This window comes from Ambystoma mexicanum, chromosome 2q, assembly GCF_040938575.1.
Source record: "Ambystoma mexicanum isolate Mex_15411 chromosome 2q, UKY_AmexF1_1, whole genome shotgun sequence".
NCBI lineage: Eukaryota > Metazoa > Chordata > Amphibia > Caudata > Ambystomatidae > Ambystoma > Ambystoma mexicanum.
Window position 1 is genome coordinate 1,254,227,664 of NC_090924.1, and position 16,886 is coordinate 1,254,244,549.

Genomic DNA, 16,886 nt, shown 5'->3' on the forward strand with positions numbered 1-16,886 from the left:
TTTTTTTAGAATTTCAAACACCAACGACCCTTAGTAACATCAGTTAACGGAACCATCCCTTTAAAGTTAGGGGCAGTTAGGCATTACACAAACTCAGGAACCTAAGTAAATAAAGGTTTTGAAACTAACATATTTGAGTCTGTGTCTCTCTTGATACAATGCCTGTCTCACACCACCTTGTACCCTGTATGTGCTGGTAGCTGTAAGAGCATGACAGAGTATCTTCGGCACTGTTGTTAATCATCACTGCTTACTAGTCATCCACATCCACACATCGGATGATTGTGCTGGACACCTGAATATTTCCCAAATCTGCATAGAATATTCTGTTAAAGATTCTAGGGGCTCACAGTACCCCTGTGGTAATCTTGTGTGCTTGTACCGTTTTCTGCCATGTGTAAACGTGGTGAGGTACTGAGAGTCTGGGTCTAGGGGTATGGAAAAGCAGGCATTCTTCAAGTCCACTACAGTAAAATGTGTCACTTATTTTGGGATGCTGCACAAATTGGTTGCAGGTTTAGGAACTACTGGAAATTCTGCCTGTACAATGTCATTCAAGGGGTGCAAGTCTTGGATCATTCTCCAACATCAACACTTTGCCTTTTTTATCGCGTATATAGCTGTATTGCTTGGGGAGTTGGAGGGTACAATAACTCCTTTATTTAGAAGTGCAGAAATGGCATCTCTTATCCCCTACTCTGCCTATCAGGACAGTGGATATTGTCTCACCCGGGGTAACAGTTCACCTGGTTTGAGCGTGATTAGAACAGGCATCCCTCCCTGTAAGAGGCCCACATCATGAGCACTGGTTGCCCATAACATCTCAAGAACCTGTGCTAGGTTGCTTTCAGTGAATGGGGGTGCAGCTAAAAGGGCCCTCATAGAACACTGCACTTTGCAATATTGCACCATAATCCCACAGGGTATTCAAATAGACAACACAATTTCTCCATCATCATCCCGACCTTCAATCTATTGACCCATCTTTCCACATCCCCAATACTGAATAGGTCCTGGTCTTGGCCCCATTCCTGCAAATCCACCTCTTCCACCCCTTCTTCCTTGAAGCCCCCCTTCTGCTGGCCCCCTTGATACCACTCAGGGTGCTGTGACTGAGACCCACCATTCCATTGCCCTGCGCCTCGCAAAAACACTGGTATTCTTACGTTTATTCACACTACTGCCTGCTCTGTTGAGTATGTTTTAGTTACTGCTATGTCTGCCCTTTCAAGAGCTATTTTTGCAAGTTTCTTCTGAACTAGTTTCGCTTCCCCAGCCTGCAACCGGTGTGCCGTTTCCTTCTTTCTTTCTTTTATCCGCTTGGAATGATGTGTAATTATAATCTGTATTTTAGCCCAGCCTTTCGCCTCAATGCCCACAATCTTATCAGGAGCCTTCTGAACTTCCTTGGCCAATCCCCTTTTAATAACTAAATAGTAAAGTAGAACTGATCAATCCCACTGTTCACCTGTCTCTGTCATCTACAGCTCCTGCACCTTCAAAATGTATTGGGTGGGGTTTTCATCATCCCCCACCATATACTTCATTATGGACTGCACATCTGGTGTATCAGGATAAGCCTGCTGAAGTGCATCCCACACCTGCACCCTGACGTTGTTAAAGCGCAACCCGTCATGGGCATCATCATCTCTCGTAATTCCTGGGTATCCAGCCTTAACCCAAGCATCCTCGGCCTGATCCCCCACAATTGCTACAAGAAAACATTTTATTTCTCCTACTGGTTGATATGCTCATTGTATTGTAATTTATATCTTGTTTTATGTTTTCTCTATACAGTGAATGTTTGGCTGTAAGTATATTATAAATAAATAAATAAATAAATAAATACATACATTTCTCCTATTACTAAGGGGATGTCAGCTGTTTTTTGAATGCATACATCCATTTCCCAGCTCCTTTGTTAAGGTTGTTTTTGTCCATCTTAGCCCAAGGAACATACTGCGCTCATCTGGGGCCCTTATGCAATAACGGCAACTGTGTGCCTACTCCACTTCTTCCTTTCTTGCCATCACTTGTCTTTTTCCTTGACACTGCTGTCTGCCCAAACCTATTCCTCAGCTGCAAACCCCACATGCTTTCTACCCGTGGAGTTATTCCATGAGCCCCCTCTTCATCTTCTAATTCATCCATCGTATCCAAATGTTCCTTCCGCAACTCCCTCTTTGTACCTCTGTCTGACCTTACTGCTCCATGGCCCACACTCCTTGTAGCTCACTCATCGCTCTTCCCCTTATCCTTCTCAATGTGAACATTCTTAATTGCAATACTATCTAATCTAAATAAAGTGTCTCCGGCCCTCCATTTGTCTAAACCACCCCCTGATTTGTTCCCTACTTCCCTATGGGCCCTCAGTTGCCCCAATTCCATTTGCACTGCCTTTAATGCCTCTTCTAATTCCGTCTGTGGTTTCCTGTCCATTGGTACGGTAGTGTTAGTGTTTTTTTGATATGGGGGTGGTGGCACGGATAGAGGTGTGGCTATGGTGGGTAAGGGCACATGTGTTGCATTGGTATATCCAGTGGCGAGAAGGGTCAGATAACATCCTACCGGGGGTGGTGGTAGCAGCATTTCTACTGTTTTAGCTACACTTGGGGATGGGCCATTATCACACTGGTATTTGCACTCATCATTATCCTCTACGTCCTCCACCATATTCAATAAGTCTAAAATCTTGTTCCTTCTTTGGTGCTTTACCCTTATATTTGGCTGCCAAAAATGTGTACATGTGTTCCAGGATCCCTCTGTTGTTTGTACCCTGCTCTGGTCTTGGGCGGTACATTCTCCCTGTGCCTCCGCCACCCATTGCTTGTGATAGTTCACAATTTTATCCTTGTACAGTGTCAACACACTACACATGTACTCTAACAGTGTAGGTACCCCCATATCGACAAATGAAATGTTAAATATAAAAATGTCACACCATATACAAAATGCAATTCATCTTAAATGCTCGGTTTCCCTTCTATCTGTTCCCCACTACCCAGACTCCTGTTGCTTTCACCCACTCCACACATGCATACACACTCTCCTCACACACACAACACATACACTACTCTTTCCACAGGCCCTCCCTTGGCCCCTTCCCACTACACAATAAGAGTTGAAAACACCAAAATAGCAAGCTAAAACAATAAAAATAAATAACCACTACTTCACCTTATTCCCCACCCAGAATTCGAGCCCTCTAATTATACAGAGCCCCTACTTCTGTATTTTCTTATCTCTTGTCTCATAACTCCATTTCTTCCATAACACACTGTATCCAAAGGGGAGAGGTGCAAGTACAAGAAAGAGACATGATCTGGGGAGGAGAGATGGAAGGACAAGAGGAAGACCGAAAGAAGGAGACAGTCATATCTCAAGAAGGTGATCCGTCAAACAAACACATGAGAAATTTGGAGGATTATAAAAAAACAGAGAAAGACCAACCACAGAAAAGCAGAGGAAAACAATGACAGTCTATACTGCCACAGGAATGTAGCAGATTATCAGGATCGGGTTAGGAATAGTCTGTTATGGGATGACAAAGAACTATCAGGAACCGAAGCCTATGTAGGGATGGACTATGGCACTATTAAGATGAAGATGGAAAATATTGTGTTATGAAAACTATGATTGTATCCTGTAATAGTCATGTACACTCAATTTTACATTTCAGAAATTATTGGAAAAAGTTAAAGTGACACAATGTTTAGAATTAGAAATGTGAAGTTGTGTATGTTCCCTGCCATTCATTCTACATTTCAAAGAGCATGTTATCGGACATGATTTTTAAAAGGGGGGGTATATCAGGATAGAGTGTAAAATGCAAGGTTTTAGTAATTAGGAAACAGCATTATAAATATAAAAAGATAAAAGGAGATGCATCTGTGCCACTAACCCAATAAAACACTAACCAGCAATGTACTGTACTGGGAGAATGACTTCAAAACATGCATTTTCTAAAAAGGCAATAAGAAGCGGGGTGTTAAAATACTAAAACCCAGAACATAGGGAATGTCTTACCTTTGGGAAGGGTTACATTATAAGCAAATAAGAAAGACATTTCAAAGCGTGCAGTTTAGGAATGAAAGTTTATAAAGTGTGATTTGCAGAACAAAATAATTTCTTATCGCACAGTAAAGGTGAATGAAATATGCAATATATTTGCAAAAGAAAGAACATTTGAAAATAACCAAGTGTTACTGTACTAGAACGGAATGAACAATAGAGCAAGGTGACATCAGAAGGTATTAGGAAGCAAAAAATAAATGGTAAACCAAAAATAGTGCAGGATAATATGCACACAGCACACACAATTGGGATTTGGCTCTGAAAAATAAAAGAAGAGAAAAAAAGGAATGGGATTTGAAAAAAAGTAAGAGAGAGATTGAGACTGTGCTCACATGGAGATGCAGTGAGACTATGAAGAGGCAAGTCTTTTCTAAGGGAGAGGTGCCCACACTTCTGTGAGATAAATAAACACACGAGAAAGGTACTGCTACCAGGGGTTGACAACAAAAAGGATTATCTTATTCACAACCTAATTCGATCAACCAGTTATTTTAAAAACAGCTTTTAGTCAGAGGTACCTGTATTAGGTGCCAGCGATGAGCACACAGACCAGAGAGTGAGGCTTGTTTTGTACAAAAAAAAGAACAAAGAGATTTATTTAATAGCTTTGCTAATAATTAGTGCGATCACAGACATAGAATAACAGAAAGATACACTTGGGTGCAAATCACAACATACTAGCACCACTCAAGTTTCAAATGTCTGGCAAACCATATACATGCAAAGATTTTTTTTTGTAAAAGATATGCATTTCAAGCACGAACAGTAAAGATGAAAGAGACAGGAGCTTAGTGGTGTTGACCAGTAAGGAGAATGCAGTAAAAGGTTTGTTGTAAATGTATAGAAACCCCAGTGATTAGAATGACTGTGAAGACCCAACAGTCTTCACAAAAGAAGCAGTACAGACAGAAGAAAGCAGAAAATGTATTTCACATACACAATTGCATCATTGTAAAGTAAAACAGTAGGCATTCATTTCCTTATGTAAACGAAATGCGTCCATGCAGAGCAAATATGTAAGATTGCATGAGGAAACAGAAGGAGAAAAATGCATCCAAATTTGGACACCAAAGATCCTGAATGTTGTCTTTGATGACACATGCTAAATGTAAGAAGCAAGAAGCTAAATGCTAAATGCAAGAAGGTAGTCAGCAAATGCATTGAATTATATAACATACTCATATTGAAGTTATTACATTGGATGTGTTGCATAAATCATACTGTATTATTGTAGGATTTGTGAAGAGTTATTAATCCAAAAAGCGGGGATACAGGCACCTACTGGAAATCTTCAATCTGTCAGAGAAAGACGGCTGAGGCTGGCAAAGAAGAGAAATATGTTCAAACATATAACTGCATCGGATTTTCCTGGATTGCCAAGGGAGATGAGAATGTCTTTGGAACTGCATAAACCTGGCACGAGTAACAGTGCTGAGATGTTGTTATGTAGATTTTTTGTGACCAAGAACAATGCATCCTAGTCACAGATGTAAGTTAAAAAAAAAGAATTGCAGAAGAGAAATGTTTTAGTCACATTGCAGGCCTACTTGAAACAGAAAGTACATACTTCAAGTTATTTAAATACTCTTCTGATTAATGAAGTGAACAATTAAACGTAAAGACAGACATGAGATTTTGATAAATAGTAAATCAAAGTTTATTTTGGAACTAGGGGTCAGACTCCTGCTGGGCGACACGTCGAGATCACTCTCAGAATGTGGCCAATCTTATGTCTCTCTCAGCGCTCTTGCATAGTATGGACCGCACAGTGCTTTGCTTTTCCCTACTGGGGCATGCTAGTTGCTGGGGGGTCTGTATGCTCCTGTTCTCGGTGCACCCAGTTCCTGGACCACTGCCTAAGTACCTGTTGTATTAGAGCTTAGTTCAGGGGCTCCAATGTTCTTTTGGATTTGTTGTTTCTTGTTTCTGGTTTTCATGGTGCAGTGAGGGGCTCCCTATTGCTATTGATGCTGGCTCCACAATCCAGGGTCTACAAACACACTATCACACTGTAAAATCACCATCTGCGCTGTCCTTGTTGGCGCTGCCACAACTCATGTCAGTATGTTTACTATGTATGCTACAGCGTGATGCTCTTGCTCTGCCCCGTTACCCAACGTGGTATGTTCGGCCATGCTATTGCCTGTTGTTCCGTCATCCGTTGCCGCGGGCTATATGGAACACTACTTGGGGTTTGCTCACCTGTATTACGCTGCACATTCAAGGGTTGGGGCACCCAACTAAGCAGCAGAGGTTGCTTAACTACATCATGGACCTGAAAGGAGATGTTCTAGTTTTGAAGGAAACACATTTGAATAGGGTGGAATCAGCCAAACTGTGCAGAGGATGGGTGGTGGCGGCAGATCACTCCCCCTACCATGGGGGAAATGCCTACCGTTACAAATGCCATATCATATCATATCATATCATGGGAAAAGAGCGATTTCTATTATGGTGCATAAGCATGTTTCCCTTCCGATCCTGGCTACTAAGACTGATGGTGAGGGCAGGTATGAGTTACTCTATTTGCACCTATACCACCAGCGGATTACACTCATCAATATTTATGCCCACACCCCAGACACGGCATGATTGTTCATACATACATTAGCCACATACTGCTTGGATGGGATTTTAATGTGGTCCTGTCTCCGCTCTTGACAGACTTAGCACTGACACTTGTATGACACAAAAAACTAAAAATAAGTTCAAGACACCCCTCTCCGTGATGACAGACCTGAGTCTGATAGTCGTCTGGAGACATAGGAATGGAGACAAGAAAACTAGACATTTTTATTCGCACCATCACCACAGCTATTTGGATTATTGGCTTCTCGCCTGCAATTATTTGCCCCACACAACCACCGCTTGTGATATCCTCCCCGTGACACTGTCAGACCATGCACCGGTCCGTTTGGTAATCACTCTTGCCGATGCAACCCAGCGGTCCCCTTCTTGGCGACTTAACTTGTTGGCTCTAGGGTACCCGATTTTTTTTAACATCTGAAAGATGATTCTTCTGGTTTTTGGCAGAACAATCACACGGACGAATTTATTATATTGAAGTGCTGGGATGCTTTAAAAAAATACCTGTGGGGGAAATGCACACTGCGCTGGGCATATAAGCTCATCACCTGGAGATTGCACGAAAGAACCTGAACCGCTGAATTCCAAGTAGCAGAACGTGAATATAAAAAAAATCATGTATCCCTGCACTACTCAGACAGGTTCTCCGCACAAGTCCTGAACTGACACAGGTCACCAGCTCAAGGGCTCAGAAAGCCATCACTAGATGGGTGCATACGCTATACACAGAGGGAGATAGACCGATCTGCATGCTCGCATTACCAATGAAGGGAAACCAGTGCACCAAGGTCACAGATGCGATACAGGACATGGTGGGGCCCTGCTAGCCAGGGATAAGGTGATCAATGACCGCTTTTTCTGAATTTTATAGGGAGCTCTATGTCCCTCCCCCAGAGAGGGACCTGAACTTAATTCACAACTTCCTTCAGCCTCTCCATTTCACGTCCCTCAGCCCGGCAGATCTAGATTCATTGAACGCCGAGGGCCCTTACGAGGCTGGCCACCTGAAAGGCCTCGGGCCCAGATGGCATCCACAAATCTTTGTACGCCTCTATCCCCCAAAGGCTGGTTCAGCTGTTCAGAGAAGCCACCAAGGGGGCATTGCTTCTGCAGTTCATCCTAGCTGCTAATAACGTTGTGTTCCACAAGACTTGGAGAGATCCCACCCAATGTAGCGCATATCACCCAATTTATCTTATAAACTCAGATAAATATTTGCAAAATGCCTGGCGAGGCGCCTAGAGGGACTCCTGACAGAATTAGCACATCAAGGCCAGACAGGCTTCATAATGCAACTTCATTCCTCTGACAACATAGAGCAGCTCTTGCACATCATAAGTGGTTCATCAGATCCTTCAAATGTGATCCTGTCTCTCGATGCGGAAAAGGCACTTGACAGGGTCAAATGAGACTGTATGTTTGTGGTACTTGATAGGTTTGGCTTTTCAGGCACAATACTACAGATGATTTGGCTCTTATATAATCAACCGCTTGCCACTGTTACCACTGATGGCCTAACCTTGAGCCCTTTCCACTTCATAATGGCTCACACCAAGGCAAGGCTGCCCCCTACCCACCCTACTATATGCCAAATAAACTCCAGATGGACGAGGGTTAATCTGGCATTACAGCATGTGGTGCGTAACACAAGATTTTCCTTTATGCCGACAACATCCTTCTATATGTTAATCATTGTAGCCGGTCCTCACCCATGTTGGGTGTCCTGACCCACGTTTGAGCTATCATGCTGCACCATTTGGTGCTGTGGGCTTAGAAAATCCAAGATGGCCAAAAAGCCCACATGTGCGCCAGAATCCAGGAGAACCACGCAGTTTGTGCACACTAAAATGGTTGCCTAACTTGCCACCCACCCGTGCAAGCAGGATGGGCCGGGGTGCCATGAGTGAAATGTGTGCCAAAGGAAAAACCGCACTTTAAAATCACCTTTTGTTTCCCTGAATGCCAGCTCAAAATGCCTATTTTCAAACATTGCAACACATCCAAAAATCTCACTGAACACCAGCGGACATCTGGCAGAATGAAGTATGTGTGCATACTAAATCTGGGAAGTTGAAGAGCCCCAAAACATTGACTGGCTGAGCTCTGCAGGTCTGCAGCAGCCTAACTGAAACTGGATTTAAAACTACCAAAAATCAAAAATGTTTAAATTAACTGAGTGACCTACTTTGAGTGTCACATAGTTTGTCACTGTTGAAATGTCATAGTTTTGAACTTAGAATCAGCATTCTAGCTGCATATGTAAAAATTGTCTTGACTTAAACTGGGGAACAAAAAGTGACATTTTATCTGAAACCTGGCTTAAGGAACTGAATTCTGCCTGACATCTACCCCCACAGGAGTTAAAACCTGCTCAGCCACTCTTCCCCTTGCCAAAAGGAGTTGTCGTCTCTCTGATTAGATTAGGGGTGGAGCAGCTACAGGGAGTTGAACAAAGGCCTGTCCTGGGCCCAGGCAGATGGTTTATTAGGGTGGCCGTAAAATAGCTTCCTCTTGGCAGAAGCTGGGAGGGGCAGGGTCTCTGAGCTTGGCAGAAACTGGATAAACTGGTTTCTACACCATGTGACCTGAAAAGACACACCCCTGTTGGCCAGAATATGATTCTAAGAAAGATGTATAACTCACAGTGCGGACTTGTCAAAACTATTTAAATGATACCATAATTCTTGTGAATTTTCTGTGCACGTTTTAAGACGCGTTGGGAATTTGTGTGCTGTTCTGGGGCAAAACCCCACTATTTATGGATACTACAGACTCTGTGTTTAAGCTAGAGACATGGGAATTTACTGGAGTATGTAAGGACAGGCCGTGTATATGTGTATAATTTTTAATGAAGAACCAAGGTTGCATAACCCACTAAAATCGAAAATGTTACCGTTTCTGAATGCAGGAAGAGCAGATTTGGGACAGAGACTACCTCATGTGATAGGTAATATGTACATGCAATGACAAACCACTATGTATTTGAGAAATGTGTATTTTGACAAAATATTGATTTGTGGGCAAATTGACCAGGGGAGGATCCTCTGACCCATAAAACCTACAGCATCACTCTGACTCACAGTTCCTTCCCTAATCATGGGAGAGGGGAGAATTGGTCCAATGACAAGTTGAAAGAGGGGCTGGCTAGTGATGCTGCACACACACCCACTTTCAAAAGACATAAAAAGAGCCACTGGAAGCTAGAGAGGACATTCAATTCCATTTGCTGCAAGGCGCTCTGCCGGACCATACAACATCCAGAAGATACCAGATTCAACACTTAGACTTTAAAACTCCAAAGAACTTGATTCAGAACTCAAAGCAAGGGCCTAAACCCACAAACTGAGAACTCTTCTCAGTAGGCCTCAGCATCCAGCAAACCTAACAGCGGTAGCAGCATCCAGGAGCCGTGCAGATCAGCGCTGGGTCCAGAGAAAGCTGTGCAGAAAGATCCAGAAGCAGTACTGTACCCAGAGAAAGCAGAGCAGTATCCAGAACCAGAGGCCAGAGATCCAGAGTGACCCAGACCGCTGTTAGCAGAACCAGAGAGCTGACCCAGATCACTGTGAAGTGCCGAGACCAGAACCGGAGTCCAGTCCAAAACCTGACCAGATCCGTGGCGAGGCCTAATTCAAAAATATATTGTGAGTACCTAGCAGAACTGTGCAGAACCAATCTCTTAGTTAAAATAATATAATTCAATCTATTTTAATCTAACCAGAACTGCCTCCTAACTGTCACCTGTCATTTGCAAAGCTGTCACCTGTCATTTTCTAGCTGCAAGCTGTAACCTGTCGCTTTGAACTTTTAAAATTTCAAATCCGAAAAACTACCTTTAATTAATCGTCCGTATCTCTGGAACCGTTTGGGCTAGGAACTTGGTTTAACTTTCTGAAAGCTTAGAATCTCAGCTTTTCAACAAGCTTAGAACCGACTTTCTACTCCTTATACTTTTGCCGTAATCACGATTCTCGCACTCGCGAATTTTACCGCGATTTGCGATTTGGTTAAAAATCCAGCCACGTGTAACCATCAGCGGTCATCTCTTTCCTTGCTAAAAATTCGTTTGCCTCTTAAGAACCATCCCTGAATCATTGCTAGAGGGAGCCTGGACTAATATTAACTAGATACCACTCACCCTGAACCTCCTGAAGGGAATTAAAAGCATTTTCAGCACATTTCTCACTGCATTGTCACCATATTCAAAGCACTTGGGTCTGTGTTTTAAAACTCCTATCTGTTGTATAAGCTGCTGGGGGGGAATTGAACTGAATTCTATTTGATTGCATTCCTAAGAACTGAGTCCCATTCTATTCATCTCCTTACATTGCATTAAGGGGGGGGGTGAATTGTCCAAGAAAGTGATTACATTGTCTTTTTCTGAAATCCTATCAAGTTATTTTCTGTACTGCATTTCATTCCACATTGCATCCATTTGAAACCATAAAAGTATTGTCGCTATCTTATCCATCCTATAACCACTCATCATTGATTATAAAGAAGTGTGCTAGTGCCGGACTATCCATTATTGATTACTGCTCAGATTAAGTGTGATATTCAATTATTAATTTATTATAAAGTGTGATATAGATATATATTGTTTAAATTATCAAATAAACCTTTTAAACTTGCAAAACAGAACTACTTCTTGGCTCAGTGGGGTCAGAGGGATTCCACGAGAGGGGTGTTATATAGGGGTAGTCATCCAGAACACATGAACTGGACATAAATATATATCAATAAGGGTTTCCATTCAGTATCCCAGACTAGGCATTGACTTAGCTGTAGTGCTGGATTGAATCCTTTTACAAAGTGGGGGCTCGAGCCGGACGTTTGGGTTAGATCTATCACTTGTGCAGATTAATACAGTGTGCCAGCTGACCAGATACACATATCCGGTCGGATCACCACGCTGTGTAACGCTGTAAAGCACTCCTCAAAGGAACGCTCTAGGAAAAGGTCTGTTTTGCAAAAATAAAGTACAAACTTCTGTAAGTCAGGAAGGAACTCAAATTGCAGAATGACGACCTTGGTAGATATGAAAATAGCCAGAGAACACTTCTTACATAAGCTATTTGTGAGAGGTGAGTGGACTCATCAGGACCAAATGGTCTGGTTGCAGGCAATCGCACAACAGGTCACTGAAACAGGGTCAGATATATGGGGAGATCAGGGTCCCCTACATGTGGCCCTGAGTGAACTATATATGGCCCCTAAGGCGAAGGATGGGCACCAAAAGATTGCCAGGGTAGCGGCATATTTATATTTACATATGGGAGCCATGCAGGACAAATGTGCTGAAGGCCAAGATCTGGCGAGTAGGCAACTGCTGGCACTACAGAAGGCCCAATCTGATCTGGACTCTTCTGAGCAGAGGCTGCTCAGGAGCCAGGAGTCAGAAAATGACAGCAGACGGTACATCACTTAAATAAAGGAGGATATGGATGTGCTGCAACAGGAAAAGGCGGACCAGGATACCAGATTTCTGGCCTTGCAGAAGGAGTACCAAGAAGGTTTGGACTCCCTACTGCAGAGCCAGAAAAAGCTGGGGCAACAGTTAGACTTCAATAGGGCATGTGCTGAGCAGGTAGTCACCCTGCAAAACCACCTAGATAGTGAGAAGGCAGAGAGCAATAAACTGATTTTGAAAGACCTGGATTCCCAGGCAGAGTTTGACCAGGAGCGCCAGAAACTGGTGCCTTCCAAAGGCAAAGGGACGACCTGGCGGCACAGATGCAGGCTCTTAGTCAGGAAAGGGATACCTTAAACCAGGAAGTCTGCCACTTTAAAAGGAACATGGAAGAAAATCACCTGGCCCTCCAGGGACTGGGTGACCTCCAAAAAGAACACCAGGACTTGCTAGAGCACACCAGGAGGGTGGAGGAGGCTCTGGCAAGACAGGAGCAGGCCAGTAGGGATGGGACTCAGGAGGTAACCTTCCTGCAGCAAAGACTGGCCCAGTGCTCCAGGATCAATCAGGAAACGCAGAGAGAGAATGAGGCTCTGTGCCAGCACAATGATAGGCTCCAACAACAGGTAGCGATGCAGGAGAGACTGATAGAGTCTAGTAAGGCCTTAACTGAGGAACTGAAGGCGCAGGCTCTTGCATTGCAACAGGGAGCAGGGGCGGATAGAGACCAGGTTCGCTGGGAAAGGGAAACTCCTGAGCATAACCTCAGGAGCCCTAGTACCAGAGGCCTTTATCTCTCTCAGTCCCTGGACTCTGCCACCCCCATGTCCCCTGGCGCACATGAGCACCGGGCCACAGGGATGGCAGATTACTATCCAGCCAGAAGCATGGGGCTCATAGGCCAGTACCTCCCAGGAATGGATGGGCGGGCATCCGGGTATGGGCACCCAAGCACAGTGCAATTTAGTGGGGAACCCCAGGAGAATAGGCCAATTAAGGGCATGCTGAAAACTTCTGCCCAGTTAGGTCAGTGGGGGGGTACCCATCAAATCCTGGCAGCAAGGAGGAATCTGAATACTCCTCTGAACGGCGCCCACAGGAGACCAGGTCCCCACATTCTGCCAGCCAATCCCAGGCTCGCAGAATCCGGGAAAACCTGGAAGATCAGACAGGAACCTCTGGGAGCAGTGCCTCTGAGTCAGAGGATGAATGGACCAGGGTTACCCGAACCAAAAAGGCCAATAAGGCAAAAAGGGCCTTGCTTAAGGACCCATTGAAACAGATTAAGGCAATCAGGAGTGTCATCACGCCTTATCATAAGAACGCCAAGTACCCTGTTTGGGAACACTTGGAGCTCTATGAGCAAATGATGGAGACTTTTCATTTGAAGGACAGCCAAAGCTGTATCCAATATGTAAAGTGGGCATTCTCCCCAGAGTACTCCAGTTTCTTTGCGGGGCTGGAGGACCTATAGGGCGGCCATATTAAAACATTTTTCTGTTCACAGAAATCCCCAAGAGGCTCGCAAGGCAGCCTACAATTTGCAATGTGGGGAGGATCAGGCCCCAAAAGAATTTGTGCAAGAACTGAAACGTGCCTTTGCGCAGACCACCAGAAGGGTGCGCACAGACAGCAAAGAGTTTGTCAATACATTTTTCCATGCTCTCCCTAAATATATAATGACCCAGCTCGTGAGAGATTTTCATGAGAAAAGATCTTTAGACTGGGTCATTGAACAGGCTACCCGGATCTATGAGGTGCAGAAGCCTATCGAAAATAAAAATAACGCGCTGAAAAACCCCAAAACCAACAGCACCCCTGCTGCTGCCAAGGTGGCAGAGGTAAAGGTTGCCCCCGTTTTAGATTTGGAGATGGGGGGGCCTAAAAACCTGCCTGCACCAAATAACTCACAGCCCAGAAGGCCCTCGGGCCAGTCACAGACAGGGAGTCGAGGAGGTAGTCCCACAAATGGGGTCCCCCGCTCCCCTGACTATGTAAGTCCCCGCTACAAGGGAAATCGACCAATCCTGGGTTATGTGTGGACTCCTACAGCCCAACGGGGGGGGGGGGGATCCAGCCAAGCACCTAACCCAGGGAACTTCCCTCCCAACTTCCCCCAGGAGGGCAGAAATTCTCCAAATCCTGGGCAGACATTTTTCCCCAGGTATCCACCCAATTTCCAGCGCCAAAATCATCCATCCTTCTTTCCCCAATTCCCTGAGCCCAGACAACCTAATCCGGGAGAGGGGAGGCCAAGGGTGGAGGGGTACCAAAATCTTCCCAACCAGGGGTACTACCAGAGAAGGGATAGCTACCCTTCCCGGGATCAGCCCAGGGGAGAAAATAGAGCCCCGTATCAGCCTGAGCGGGTTTCACAACTTGAGCGCCAGGTCCAAAATATGGCACGGGATCTGGGTCACATACTGAGGGCTCAACAGAACCCTCAGATGAGCATGCCACCGCAGAATGCCCCAAACTCTGGACCTGGTGCTCCAGAACAATGACGGGGGCAGCACCCCGATAACGCACCGGTTCCCAGGGAGGAGGCACAAGAGGAAGGGGGGTTTAAAGCCTTGGAGGAAGCTTCCTTCCCAACTTGTAAACAGCCCCTGGAAAACCAGGAACCGGAAACAAAATCTCCTGCCCCTGAAAGCCCGCCTCCCAAGGAGCAGAGGGGGGGTAGGAGAAACAAAGGACCCAAACAGACCCACTTTGTGGAGGAGGTTCAGGTCTTCCAATTTGAGGGAGAGGGATCCTCAGAAGATCCTGGGAAAAGGATCTTCTCCTTCAGAGATGAGGGAACTCCTCCCAAAGAAAAATGGGTCCCAAGGGATGTCAATTCAGACTGGCGAGATATGGAGACTGAGCTACCGCCGCCCATCATCTCATCCCAGAACCCACAATACCGAAATCCCCTGGTTCAAACCCATCCTGATGACTGCCTCCAAAAAGGGCGGGGCGGCCCAGAACCAGAACCAGGGGAACCCACAATGGCTCTGATCTCCAGTTGCCAACTTTTTATTTCAGATTCCCAAGGCTCTCCACAGAATTCTGCCCAAATCTCTTCTCTCGCCATGTCCAAAACCAAAAGTTAGCCCACCAGTTGTCCAAAAATGTGCATTATCTGTGCCCCCTTGAGGAGAAGGAGGGAAGATACTATGCCCCGGTACAAGTACAGGGGCAGGGTACAATTTTGGCACTGGTGGACACTGGATCCCAAGCTACCCTTCAGTCCAAAAGGGCCTTTGAGGAACTAAATGCAGGAAGGGGGGAGAATTACCAAATTCCTCTCACCTCTCTTCCTGGACAACTGCAGAACTTTGACGGGAAGGAAATTCCCGTTGAGGGGACTGCAGACTTGGACATTAAAATTGGGCGACACAAGGTGAAACACCCGGTCATAGTAGTGTCTCCAGAGGGCACCCCTTATTTACTAGGGAATGACCTCCTGAGAAGGTTGTCACCCCTAATTGATTGTGTAAACAAGGTCCTCTGGACCCAGACTAGCCGACCAATAAAATTAAAACAGAGTGTCAACCATGTTAGTTTAAACGGCACCTGCCACATGGTTGAACAAAAATCTGACCAAGTAGAATTTCACTTCCAGAACAACCAAACTCCCGACGTGACAGTAATAGCAGTAGGACAACAGACTGGTGATGGGGGGTCCTCTCTATTTCTGAAAATCAACCTTCCTTCCAGTTTAAGGTGGTATTCCACACTGGAAGGAAACACCCTGAAATTCTTTACTAATCCACAATCAGGAACTCTCACTCCTATAGTCCAGAAAGATGTGAAATCAGCTCAGAGCCTGGCTGATATTCAGCAAATTGGAGAGCAGTTGTTCATCCCTGTTCAGTTAAATGATGGGAAGGACTCTGTTCTCGCTCGAGTGTGCGTGAACAATGGTAAGAGCTTCATCAGCGAAGCCATGTTCCGCCAACTCCCAAAAGATCCAGCCATTCCCACATTCAAACTGATAGACAAATGGGAAATGGACCTGGAAGCACCTAATTCCAAACATCTCCTGCCAAGCAGGTGTATGCTCAAAATCTCCACTAGCAACAAGAGCATAGTCCATAATTGTTGGGTCGTGCGAGACGTCACTGCCGCCTTTTACTTAGGCAGTGACATTCTCAATCGCTTTGCCATTAGTTTGGACCTAATAAACTTCAAAGCTTGGTACCGATTAGCGGATAATCCCATGGGCTTTGATGATCTAGAAAAAGCATTTAGGTCAGCTCAATTGCTACCTTATGCAGTTGAAATTCAGATCAAAGAGGAAGTCACCATCCCAGAAAGGACCCGACAATTCTCCCTGAAAGTGAAAGTTAAAAGAGGACAATATTTGCAAAACCCTGATGCTTATATACATCTAAATGCTTCTCTCCAACAGCAAGGGTTGGGGTAAACCCAACTCCATTAGTCAACATAGAACATGACACCATTCCAATAGAGGTGGATAACAGCGACTTAAAGAGTATTACTCTAGCCGCAGGCACCATTATTGGAATGGCGGTTGATGACCGACATTTTTCCATTGATTTAGGAAATGAACTGTTAGGACCAATCCCCAAGGACTGCTTTGACAGTGACAGTGATGACAATACAACACCAGACAGGATTTTTACCCGGCATGGGGGGAACTTCCTGGTGTACACTTCTTGCCCTTATGGTAAGGAAGATGTGACTTGTGACTTCAGGAGGGATGAGGTGATTTTCATGGTCCATGAGGGCTGCCTTTCCCACCTGAAGCCTCCAGTCCAAATCAGCACTCTGACCAGGGACTTCTCCACCCAGCTGGAGGAGGCCGCTG